Source organism: Triticum dicoccoides, chromosome 3B (genome assembly GCF_002162155.2).
Source record: "Triticum dicoccoides isolate Atlit2015 ecotype Zavitan chromosome 3B, WEW_v2.0, whole genome shotgun sequence".
NCBI lineage: Eukaryota > Viridiplantae > Streptophyta > Magnoliopsida > Poales > Poaceae > Triticum > Triticum dicoccoides.
The window spans coordinates 90172039-90185004 of NC_041385.1; the positions used below are offsets into that span (position 1 = coordinate 90172039).

The 12966-nt window shown below is 41.7% G+C and overlaps 4 non-coding genes across 4 annotated transcripts; all 4 read left to right on the forward strand.

Annotated features, from left to right (window-relative positions):
• Positions 1–1041: 1041 nt before the first annotated feature.
• On the forward strand, positions 1042–1113 carry TRNAC-GCA. The gene has a single exon. It is a non-coding gene; the product is annotated as a tRNA-Cys (tRNA).
• Positions 1114–4323: 3210 nt separating this feature from the next.
• On the forward strand, positions 4324–4395 carry TRNAC-GCA. Its single transcript has one exon. It is a non-coding gene; the product is annotated as a tRNA-Cys (tRNA).
• Positions 4396–6054: 1659 nt separating this feature from the next.
• TRNAC-GCA lies at positions 6055–6126 on the forward strand. Its single transcript has one exon. It is a non-coding gene; the product is annotated as a tRNA-Cys (tRNA).
• A 6246-nt stretch (positions 6127–12372) lies between these two features.
• Positions 12373–12444, forward strand: TRNAC-GCA. The gene has a single exon. It is a non-coding gene; the product is annotated as a tRNA-Cys (tRNA).
• Positions 12445–12966: the final 522 nt, after the last annotated feature.

The window sequence follows — 12966 nt, forward strand, 5'->3', positions numbered from 1 at the left end:
AACTTAAACCAAACCTACAACTAAACTAGTTGTTGAAACGATAACGGCGCTGACGATGGACGATGCGGCATTGGCCTCCTCAATGTCATGAAAACGAGCCAAAAGCGGCCTCGTCCCACGTCGGCCTTGCGTGGGCGACGACATTGCATGCCACGATGGAGCGAAACAGGGCAGGGCGGCCTCATCGCATTCCGATGATTTGTCATTCCCAGTCTTGGGAGCGGGCCTGCGGTCCCAAAGCCGGTGGTCCCTCTCGGCATCCATCTTTCCAACAACCACCAAGGTGCGGTCCAAGTCGGCCTGTCGAGTAGCCTAGCGTACACTTGCTCTTGCTACTCCTACTACTAGTACTTGATGTCAGTGGCAATGGGCTTGCGATAAGCCATTGAGGAGAGTGGAGTAGTGGAGGGAGAGGCATCGTATAGCCGGCGGACCGCGGGAACGGGCGCCATTAATGGGTAGTTGGAGAGACGATAAACAACAAGCAGCTGTTAAAGGGCCCATTTACAGGTGAAAAACACAACCACAACATTGGTACGGGCACGAAAGGGAGGGGAGAACGGTCTGAAAGTTCCTTTCCTCGTGGTCGGTTGGGTTTGGAGCTTGCTCCATAACAGCGTTCCCAGCCTTCAAATTTGAAAGTTTGCAGGCTTGATTTGGAATGACCTCCAAAAATTACATAGGTTGGCGCCGTTATTGTGACTCTGCTAGACATATTTTTTGAGCTCTTGGTTGGTTGTCTGCGATGAAGTCGGAGTGGCTTGCTCAGGGAGAGGTGACGACGATGATACCTTGCAGGCATTCTCGACAGTGTTTCTTTTTTCGGCGGTGTGTGGGTCTTGTGGGTAGCCAGGTCAGCCGGAATGCCCCATCTTGTGAGCATGATGTAAGGATTTTCAGCAAATTTAACGAGCAACTCTCTTTCCTTTTTTTAATAATAAATCGAGATACTCTAGAGCAAACTTCAAAACAGAAAAAAAAAACGTGTGCACTCTCACAAGATCAGCTAATATGTTTGTAATTATTATTTTTAACCAAATTGTGTCCATAGCTCAGTGGTAGAGCAATTGACTGCAGATCAATAGGTCACCGGTCCGAACCCGGTTGGGCCCTCCCTAATTTCCATTATATTTTTGTCACATAAACGGTATATGGTCATGTGGTACCTTTTTTAGAATACAGGAGTATATTTTATTTTTCATTTAAACTAGAGTTCAAAATGCATATCGAAACGCGCTTAATTTATTTTTTGTTTTAAACTAACTTCTTCAAATAAACATTATATGGGCATGTGGTATTCTTTTCATAGAATATATCTTGTTTTCTATTTATTTTTGAAGTTTCACTTCAAAATGCATCTGAAAACTCTTAATTCATTATTAGAAATCCGACCAATTAGAGCATGAGCAATGTGAGTTCAGTCCAAAATAAATACTAGACTCAGGTCTAAGAAAAGAATTATGCAGCGATTAAGCCAAAGGTAGGAGCATCTACGGGTGGGCGTAAGTTGGAACCTGGTTCTAGTACGAGAACCGAGTCTAGCCATTTTCCCCTAGCCCATGTATTATATACTTCTTTAGCACAAGTTTCTTTGGTTGTGAGATTTCTTATCACTAGTTATTGACCAACATTGGTCTCTTGTGCTTCTTTTATCAGCGTTGAAAGGCTCCAACAACATAATGACTTTGCCAGCTATCCTAGTGTAGTTGTTGAGGCAATAAAGTTCAACATTCACTCGAAAAAAAGAAGTTAAAATACTACTCCCTCCGTCCCATAATATAAGAACGTTTTTGACACTAGTGTGGTGTTAAAAACGTTCTTATATTTTGGGACAGAGGGAGTACCAGTGTGCCTACAGTGCTCCAGCCCTAGTCTTTGTTAGATCCATCGCTCCATGTGAGGGTCTTTGTATGTGACACTCGGGGTAAGTAATCCAAACTTGATGAAAAAAAAAAGCCATGTTTCGACTCGGTTTTTCTTATAAGCTGGTCCAACTTTTTCTATCTTCAATAAATTGCACGAGCACCCTTGCCCGACAAGGGAGGTTCCAAAAGGAACACAGAAAACCAAACTCTATTTCTCGCAACAACAACAAAAAAACTCTGCAACTAGGGCCTCTCTGATTCACATGATTCTCAAAATGAAGAAACATAGTGTCATATCCTCTTGTATCCTACATGATAACAAAGCTATGAGAATATGGATGAAAGAATGTTTGATAGCACATGAAAAACAACGGAATTCTACCAAGAGGCTTGAGTGGATGGAAAATTTTCTCTAAAATGACAAATGGATCCTATGAAAATTCCCAAGGATTCCAATTCTGCGAATCAAACGACCACTGTAGGAAAAGAATTCTAAGGATTAAATTCCTCCAAATTTTTTTTATGGAATTTCATTGAATCAAAGGAGCCCTTAGAGTATCTCTAACAGACCCCTTAACATCGCAAACTATAAAACTGAGATACGGGTAAAAAAAAATTGCATTTTAAGGGTTTATTTTAGCTACGGTCGAACAAATACTGTAAAACAAACTGTAAAACTGGGATAAAGTAGTTAGAGCCTAGAGAGACCGCCACTTGGTTTCGTGTAGGTGGCAAGAGTGGACGTCATGGTAACTTGTAATGGAGCGTATAAGGAAGAAGATGTTGTTTTGTTTCATGCACGCATCGTTTCTTTCTGATTCATATACGATGATCGATACGAGACTCTTTCTTCTTTGTTTGCTTTGAAACGAGAGGATCAGTGTGTATGAAAGTATATATATCCGCCGGTATCTCATGTACGGGCATTTCATGTGGAGTTCTTCTTGGGTTGGAGCACGTGATCTCGAACATACATTGCATGTTGGCCGTCGTTAAGTAAGCTATACATTTCATGTGGAGTATGACGTAAAAAGGTTATCCGTTGTTTATCTAATGAGTACCATTAGGTATGAAAATTGTCATCAAATGGGTCCATAGCTCAGTGGTAGAGCAATTGACTGCAGATAAGAACATGGTATAGTCATGTGGCCCTCCCGTAGGAAAACTCCCTTGGGTCCATGGTATGCATTGGAAACATGGTAGTTTTCATTCGTTATCTTCAAAAAGAGATGATATTTTTTTATGTTGCTTCTTCAGGAAGGCATGCCATTTTCCATAATGTTTTCAAGGCTGCCGAACCAACGGGTAAAATTAAAATAAGCTGCTTATTTCATAGTCAGGGGCGGAAAATTGGTTTTTCTCAAAAAAAAAAGGGGGGGGGATGGTCACACTACGACTTAGTACATATGAAACACTAAAACTTAAACCAAACCTACAACTAAACTAGTTGTTGAAACGATAACGGCGCTGACGATGGACGATGCGGCATTGGCCTCCTTAATGTCATGAAAACGAGCCAAAAGCGGCCTCGTCCCACGTCGGCCTTGCGTGGGCGACGACATTGCATGCCACGATGGAGCGAAACAGGGCAGGGCGGCCTCATCGCATTCCGATGATTTGTCATTCCCAGTCTTGGGAGCGGGCCTGCGGTCCCAAAGCCGGTGGTCCCTCTCGGCATCCATCTTTCCAACAACCACCAAGGTGCGGTCCAAGTCGGCCTGTCGAGTAGCCTAGCGTACACTTGCTCTTGCTACTCCTACTGCTAGTACTTGATGTCAGTGGCAATGGGCTTGCGATAAGCCATTGAGGAGAGTGGAGTAGTGGAGGGAGAGGCATCGTATAGCCGGCGGACCGCGGGAACGGGCGCCATTAATGGGTAGTTGGAGAGACGATAAACAACAAGCAGCTGTTAAAGGGCCCATTTACAGGTGAAAAACACAACCACAACATTGGTACGGGCACGAAAGGGAGGGGAGAACGGTCTGAAAGTTCCTTTCCTCGTGGTCGGTTGGGTTTGGAGCTTGCTCCATAACAACGCTCCCAGCCTTCAAATTTGAAAGTTTGCGGGCTTGATTTGGAATGACCTCCAAAAATTACATAGGTTGGCGCCGTTATTGTGACTCTGCTAGACATATTTTTTGAGCTCTTGGTTGGTTGTCTGTGATGAAGTCGGAGTGGCTTGCTCAGGGAGAGGTGACGACGATGATACCTTGCAGGCATTCTCGACAGTGTTTCTTTTTTCGGCGGTGTGTGGGTCTTGTGGGTAGCCAGGTCAGCCGGAATGCCCCATCTTGTGAGCATGATGTAAGGATTTTCAGCAAATTTAACGAGCAACTCTCTTTCCTTTTTTCAATAATAAATCGAGATACTCTAGAGCAAACTTCAAAACAGAAAAAAAAACGTGTTCACTCTCACAAGATCAGCTAATATGTTTGTAATTATTATTTTTAACCAAATTGGGTCCATAGCTCAGTAGTAGAGCAATTGACTGCAGATCAATAGGTCACCGGTCCCAACCCGGTTGGGCCCTCCCTAATTTCCATTATATTTTTGTCACATAAACGGTATACGGTCATGTGGTACCTTTTTTAGAATACCGGAGTATATTTTATTTTTCATTTAAACTAGAGTTCAAAATGCATATCGAAACGCGCTTAATTTATTTTTTGTTTTAAACTAACTTCTTCAAATAAACATTATATGGGCATGTGGTATTCTTTTCATAGAATATATCTTGTTTTCTTTTATTTTTTTAAGTTTCACTTCAAAATGCATGTGAAACGTGCTTAATTCATTATTAGAAATCCGGTCAATTACAGCACGAGCACATGAGTTCAGTCCAAAATAAATACTAGACTCGCGTCTAAGAAAGCGATTGAAAAATAAGAAAGCGATTGAGCCAAAGGTAGGAGCATCTACGGGTGGGCATAAGTTGGAACCTGGTTCTAGTACGAGAACCGAGTCTAGCCATTTTTTCCCTAGACCATGTATTATGTACTTGTTTTAGCACAAGTTTCTTAGGTTGTGAGATTTCTTATCACTAGGTATTGACCAACGTTGGTCATGTTCTTGTGCTTCTTTCATCATCGTTGAAAGACTCCAACAACATGATGACTTTGCCAGGTATCCTAGTGTAATTGTTTTTTTTTTTTGGAATATCCTAGTGCAATTGTTGAGGCAATAAAGTTAAGCAGTCACTCGCAAAAAAAGTTAAATTACTAACAGTGTGCCGACAGCGCTCCGGGCCTAGTCTTTGTTAGATCCATCGCTCGATGTGAGGGTCTTGGTATGTCTTTCTTCAATAAACCGTGTTTTGTAAGTGTTTCGACTCGGTTTTCCTTATAAGCTGATCTAACTTTGTCTATCTTCAATGAATTGCGCGAGCACCCTTGCCATACAAGGGAGGTTCCAAAAGGAACACACAAAACCAAACTCTGCAACTATGGTCTCTTTGATTCACATGATTCTCTAAATGAAGAAACAATGTCATATCCTCTTGTATCCTACAGGGTAACAAACATATGAATGAAAGAATGTTTGATAGCACACGAAAAACAATGGGATTCTACCAAGAGGTTTGAGTGGATGGAAAATTTTCTCTAAAAAGTAGTACAAATGGATCCTATGAAAAAATTCCTAAAGATTCCAATTCTGCGAATCAAACGACCACCATAGGAAAATAATTCTAAGGATTAAATTCCTCCAATTTTTTTTATGGAATTTCATTGAATCAAAGGAGCCCTTAGTACTCCTTTAGTTTTGTGCCTAATCCAAAAGAAAACCTCTCACCAAGTTTTCAAACCAAACACAGAATTATGTCCAGGTGAACAAGTTTGGATCAAGGAGACTACACCAAACCAAGCCTCTAGCAGAAAATGACTGGGACAATACTGCCATCACCAAAATCTAACAAAAACACATCGCACTGTGTGTCTGTGTCACACACTCAGATAGGGATTTCAGAAGAACCAAAAGAAAAGTTACACGTAAGATCAGCTGATACGTTTGCACTTGCAGGTCAATGTGCAGAGCAAGGACAAGAACCACAACATCGGCGTTTGCTTATACACACGCTGTTCAGTAAAAGAAGAATGCATTCCATGAATCAGTTGCTGGAAAGAAGTAAAATGAACCATACTATCGTGGAGAACTTCAGTCTTAGGAAAATAAAATAAATTTATCAACAAATGGGTTCATAGCTCAGTGGTAGAGCAATTGACTGCAGATCAATAGGTCACTTGTTCGAACCCGGTTGGGCCCTCTATCTATATTTTTTATCATTTTATTTTTGTTTCTCTTCTTTTATAAATCTCATTTCTTCAAATAGACATGATAATTGTCTTCTTTTTGTAGAGTATCTCTTTCTTTTGGCCAGCAGCTCTTTATTTTTTATCATTTTATTTTTGTTTCTCTTCTTTTATAAATCTCATTTCTTCAAATAGACATGATAATTGTCTTCTTTTTGTAGAGTATCATTTTATTTTTGTTTCTCTTCTTTTATAAATCTCATTTCTTCAAATAGACATGATAATTGTCTTCTTTTTGTAGAGTATCTCTTTCTTTTGGCCAGCAGCTCTTTATTTTTTATCATTTTATTTTTGTTTCTCTTCTTTTATAAATCTCATTTCTTCAAATAGACATGATAATTGTCTTCTTTTTGTAGAGTATCTCTTGTTTGTTTTTTACTCTCAGTTCTTCATATGAACATGATATGGTCATTTGTTCTTTCTTTTGGCCAGCAGCTCTGTAATATGCATTCAAAACACGCTTACATCATTATTGAAAATCCGCTTGCGAGGAACCTTTTTCGAGTAGTATATTACAACATGTGCAATGTGAGTCAAGTCCAAGAAAAAATAGTTCTAGACTCCGAACCTAAAAAATGAATAAATTGTGCAACAATCGAGCTGAAGGTAGAGATATCTAGGTTGGGCGATAGTGACAAAAAAAGGTCTTACATCATGAGACGGAGGGAGTAGTTCTGATCATAGAACGGATTCTAACTTCTTTTTCTTCATTAGCACCTGCATGCTGAAATGGCTTCTCGGGTGGAGCTAGTGCCGCTTGTGTCGTGGTCGCCGTCGTCGGCTGCGAGGTACTGTAGAGCGCCGTCGTCGCTGTCGTTGCATCACTGCACCGTCGTCGCCTTAGTTTTCTTCTGGAGGTTGCGGCAAGGTCCACCGTGAGCGTCAGTCTGCTGTATCCCGTCGCAGTCGCCAACCGGTGCGTCTTGCTGTCGCTGAAAAATTGCTTGGTGCTGCTGTGTCTTCATCAAGCTGTCTCTATCCAAGAAGTAAGCTAGCTAGCTGGATGTCCGATTGATGCAAGATTAGGCTGTTCCATGCGATTTGGCTCAGGTGTGCACTACAAGTACAATTCATCCTCTGTTTTGTTGTCTGTATAAGTGTGTTGTGTTTTTCTAGAACCTGAGTGTTTGGTGAACTAGTGATCTGGTCGTGACCTGATTGTATGTGAGATAAAATTAAAGATAAGATGGGAGATGCCAGTGTAGACAAATTATGTGAGAGTATGCAGAAGTTATTTGCCCAGCTTGTTGAGTAATCCCAGCAAAAATCTAAAGGAACCATTACTTTGGAGCCTAACCCGGTCAGGCTTTCTGGACCTGGAAATTATTTCAGTTGGTCACGGCATGCTACTCTGATTCTAGGATCTCATGGCCTCAAACATTTTTTGGACGGCACTTCTGTGAAACCAGATGATAAACTGGAGTTGGAGCAATGGGAACAGAATGAGCAGCGTGTTATGGTGTGGTTGTTGGGGTCGATGGAGCCTTCGGTCCGTGAGCAGGTTGAGAACCTGCAAACTACAGCAGAAGTGTGGAAGGAAATTGGACAACAACTCTCTCGCAAAACAAACAAGATGCAAGTGACAAGGGTGCTCCATGAGATGAGAAATCTTAAACAAGGAGAGAGGTCTATAACAGATTATGCTGGTGAACTGAAAAGGTTATACAGGGACCTTGAGTTCTTTCGTCCTTTCGAGTCTAATGATCCAAAAGACTTGGCTCTTCTTCGTGAATGGTTTCAGCCCATTCTTGTTCAAAGCTTTTTGGAAGGGCTAAACCAAGAGTTTGATCTTCGAAGACAAATGATCTATTCAGCTCCGGATTGGCCCACCCTTGATGAAGCAGTATCTAGTGTTCTCGAAGAGGAGACTCGGTTATCAAATCAAGTCGTGACCCCACATGCAAGTGTTGACACTCGTGCTGCTCTCTCTTCACAGGCTCATACTACATCTTCTGTTGCTTCTAACAATGATCAAGCAAATACTACTAAGTTTGAGTACAGGAGAAAGCCAAAGGTAGTATGTGATCACTGCAAGCAAACTGGCCACATAAAGAAGAATTGTTTTGATCTGATTGGATATCCACCTGGGTGGCAACAACGACATGGACGGCTGAAGTTTGGTGATGCCCGATGGAAGAAGCAAGATCGTGTGCATCTCACTTCGTCCACAAGTGAATTATCAGCAGCACCTGCACAAGCTCTCGAGGAATTTAAATCAAAACTCTTAGCTGCATCCAATGAAGTTCCTGCTGGCTCTGTGTCCAGTTACCATCCATCTCAAGGTGTGGACTACTCACATCATCCAATTAAATCTGCATATTCTCCTTGGATAATAGATTCTGGAGCTACTAACCATATGACAGGTTCCCCTAAGGGGTTCTCTTCTTATATTCCTAGACCAGGAAAAGATAGGGTCCGTATAGCTGATGGATCCTCTGTTTTATATGTTCCAGATTTTCCAGTTTTATAGGTTTCTTATATTCCTATAATGGGGAGTGGAACTATTAGTTGTACACCTTCTTTATCTTTAACCCTAGTTTTATATGTTCCAGATTTTCCAGTAAATCCTCTCTCAGTCAGTTCAATTACGAAGTCGCTTAATTGTAGAGCTTGGTTTGAACCTTACTTTTGTGTCTTCCGGGAACTGAAGACAGGGAAGGTACTTGCGACTGGCACCGAGCGTGATGGTCTGTACTACCTCGACAATGTTGCAGCCCCGCTTGCACTTGCTGCATTTACCTCATCCACAGATGAGTTGCTATTACTCCACCGCAGACTTGGCCATTTGTCTTTCCATGTTTTATCTCGTGTATTTCCTTCTCTTTTTGCTTCCTGCTACAAGGATAAGCTTGTATGTGATGCATGTGAACTTGCTAAGCATACAAGGGCCACCTATCCTACTAGTAGTGAAACAAGTCAAACTCCCTTTGAGATTATTCACTCGGATGTTTGGGGTCCTTCCGTCACCACCTCTCTTTTGGGAGATCGTTGGTTTGTAACCTTTATTGATGGTTTTAGTCGATGTACTTGGCTTTACCTACTCAAACAAAAATGTGATGTTTTCAACGCATTCAAAGATTTCTACGCTTTGGTCTGCAACCAATATAATGCAAAGGTGAAATTTTCGTTCAGACAATGGCACTGAGTATGTTAATAATGATTTTTATTATTTTCTGTCCTCCAATGGCATAATACACCAAACAACATGTGTTGATACTCCTTCCCAAAATGGTGTCGCTGAACAAAAAAATAGACATTTGTTGGAGGTTGCACGCTCTCTCATGTTTACAATGCATGTGCCAAAGTTTCTTTGGGGCGAGGCAGTTAAAACAGCAGCATATTTGATAAACCGTATGCCCTCACGCATTCTGAACTTTAAAACCCCAATTGAATGCCTGAGTGGTTCAAATCCTTTTATTGTGCCACCAAAAGTATTTGGATGTGTTTGTTTTGTACATGATTACAGAAATTCAGTAGGAAAACTTGACCCTCGTGTTGTTCGTTGTATTTTTGTTGGGTATTCTCCCACTCAGAAAGGCTATCGCTGTTGGTGCCCAGCTGAGCGGCGTTTTTTTGTGACCATGGATGTTACTTTTCGTGAAAATGAGTCATTTTATCCCCCTACCTTTGGTGCATGCCATCCTTCTTCCTCTACCACTCCTATTTCTAGGATTGGTCGAGAGGGGGAGAATGTTGTTGGTAGAGATGTTCTTATTCAGTCCATTCCTGTTCCTTCACTTGGTGACACACCTCAATATGGGCAAGGTACACAGGGGGAGGAAAACACAAACACCATGAACACGGGTGAGAACAATAGCAACTCCAGTGTTCAAGAGGGGCATGAACATGACATGTCCTCTACTGAACATGTAGTACAACCCATCACGCCGGTGTCTCCAGATTCCATGTCACCGTCCCCTAATTCAGTGATACAAGACACACTGTAACAAGGTACTGAACCCTCTACTGTTATTCCAAACCCTCCTACTGTTCATAATCTTCCTATTGCTCTACGTAAGCCTGTTAGACGTCCAGTTACACCACCACGTCTGAAGGATTATGTTGGCCACAAACATGACATCGCCAAGTTCATCTCCTATGATAATTGTAATCCTTTGTTCAAAAGTTTTATTGCTTCCCTTGACTCCATATCCATACCCAAAGACTGGAGAGAGGCCATGCAGGACACTAAGTGGAAAGCAGCAATGATCGAGGAAATGAAAGCTTTGGAGAAAAATAGAACTTGGGAACTTGTGACGCTGTCAATGGGTAAAGAGCCTGTGGGTTGTAAGTGGGTGTACACGGTCAAGCAAAATCCTGACGGCAAAGTGGAACGGTACAAAGCTCGCCTAGTAGCGAAGGGATATACCCAAACATATGGGATTGACTATGATGAGACATTCGCACCGGTTGCAAAAATGAACTCGGTACGAACTCTAATAGCTTGTCTGGGTGTCGCCCGACTCCTACCCCAATTGAGCAGAATCATCGTCTTCATGATGGAGATGGCGGGCCTGTTGATCAAGAGCGCTATCAAAGACTTGTTGGGCGACTAATTTATTTATCTCACACCCGTCCAGATATTGCTTTCGCTGTAAGTGTCGTAAGTCAGTTCATGCATGATCCTCGAACTCATCGTATGGATGTTGTAGTTCGGATAATTAGATACCTCAAGGGTTGTCCTGGTCGAGGATTATTATACACATCAAATGGCCATTTGCAAGTAGAGTGCTACACTGACGCGGACTGGGCTGGTTCCATGGACGACCAAAGATCGACATCGGGCTATTGCACATTTGTTGGAGGTAACCTTGTTACATGGCGTAGTAAGAAGCAAAGTGTTGTAGCACGATCTACAGCTGAAGCGGGAATTCAGATCCATGGCACATGGTGTCTGTGAAGTATTATGGCTACGGATCCTGTTGATGGAGCTAGGCCTATTTCAATCAAAACCACTGGTGTTGTACTGTGATAATAAGGCGGCCCTCGATATTGCTAACAATCCTGTGCAACATGACCGGACAAAACATATTGAGATAGACCGTCCCTTCATTAAGGAGAAGCTGGATCTCAGAATTATCTTCATGTCGTATGTAAATTCATCGAATCAATTAGCAGATATCCTCACAAAGGGCTTGCCTGATAGATTATTTTCTACCTTCTGTAGCAAGATGGGGTTGTACGATGCATTTGCCCCATCTTGAGGGGGAGTGTTGAGTTATATCTTATATGTAACTAAGTAAATATGTAATTCGTGGAGGGCTGGAGTATAAGAATCACAATATTAAGAGAAGAGGGGCTCGCTCGAACAGAGCAGAAGGTCCCAGAGTTTTTCCCCATGTTCTTCCTGTCAAATCCCTAGAACTCGAATCCAAATATCTCCAAATCTCAACAAGATCTCTAAAGCACCAAATTTTGATGATAAAGGTTCCTCGCAGGACAGCAAGATAAAGAAAACATCATGCTCTCATGTTTCTTATCTTCCTGTCGGTGTCGGAAGACTTTGGGTTACACTCATCAATTCAAATCAGATATCTAGCAGAAAATGACTGCAACGATACCAAAGCCGGACAAAAAGGACTAGACTGGAATACACTGGCCTAGGGATTTCACAAGAACAAAAAAAATAAGCTGCACATCAGATCAGCTGATTGGTCAATGTGCAGAAGGATGTGCTCTCTTGTGGCACAGCAGCCACAATATCGGTGTTTAAGCACACGAGTTGTTCGATAGAACAAGAATACACCCCATGAATAAGTTGCTGGAAAGAAAGTAAAATCAATCAATCATAGTACAGTATTATCTTTGAGGATTTGACCCCTCCGTAGCAAGTAATGTTTGCGTATCCCTTGTTCGGGCCGAGCATCCCTTGTCTCCCTGCTCCGGACATCATGTTCACGCCTGTCTGCGGCCGCGTCATGTGATGTTCCCCTCTCTGTACTCATTCTATTCCTTCTATCAATGCAATGATACGCAAGCTTTGCGTATTCGCGAAAAAAATGTTTGTCATTCCGTGTGAGCTGAAAGTTCGTAATGGCTTCGGTGACTAGTACAAGAAAAACATCAGAGGAAACTCCTCGTAAAAAAGATTAACACTCACGAACTTCGACTTACCCACGATCAGAGTCAGTGCCCTAAGCAAACAGAAGGGAGCGTGGAGGATGAAAGGAAAGTTAAAACAAAAATGTTTTAGTCAAATTGGGTCCATAGCTCAGTGGTAGAGCAATTGACTGCAGATCAATAGGTCATCGGTTCGAACCCGGTTGGGCCCTCATATGTTGTCTTTTTGTTTATCTCACTTATTCAGAAGAACATGTTTTTTTTAGACATCTTCAGAAGAACATTACGTAATATGCATTGGCAAACATGATGATTACTTTTGAATCGTTAACTTCAGAAGGACGTGATATTCTCTTTTGATGTCTCTTCTTGATGCGAATAAAAAAAGTCTGCATGTAAGACTCATATGTCATTGGCTACGACATTTTCTTCCTGGACAGACTCCCCACAGACAATTTAATTCATGGACGATTTCCCGGCCCAAGCAGTTTATTTCATAGTTAGCTCTAGAAAATTGGTCACGTTACGACTTAGTAAATATAGAACGTTAAAATTTAAACTAAACATGTAAAAAAACTAGTTGTTGAAACGATAACGGCGGCGGGACTTGTCGATGCTAGACAATGCGGCATTGGTCACGTTACGACTTAATAAATATAGAACATTAAAATTTAAACTAAACATGTAAAAAAACTAGTTGTTGAAACGATAACGGCGGCGGGACTTATCGATGC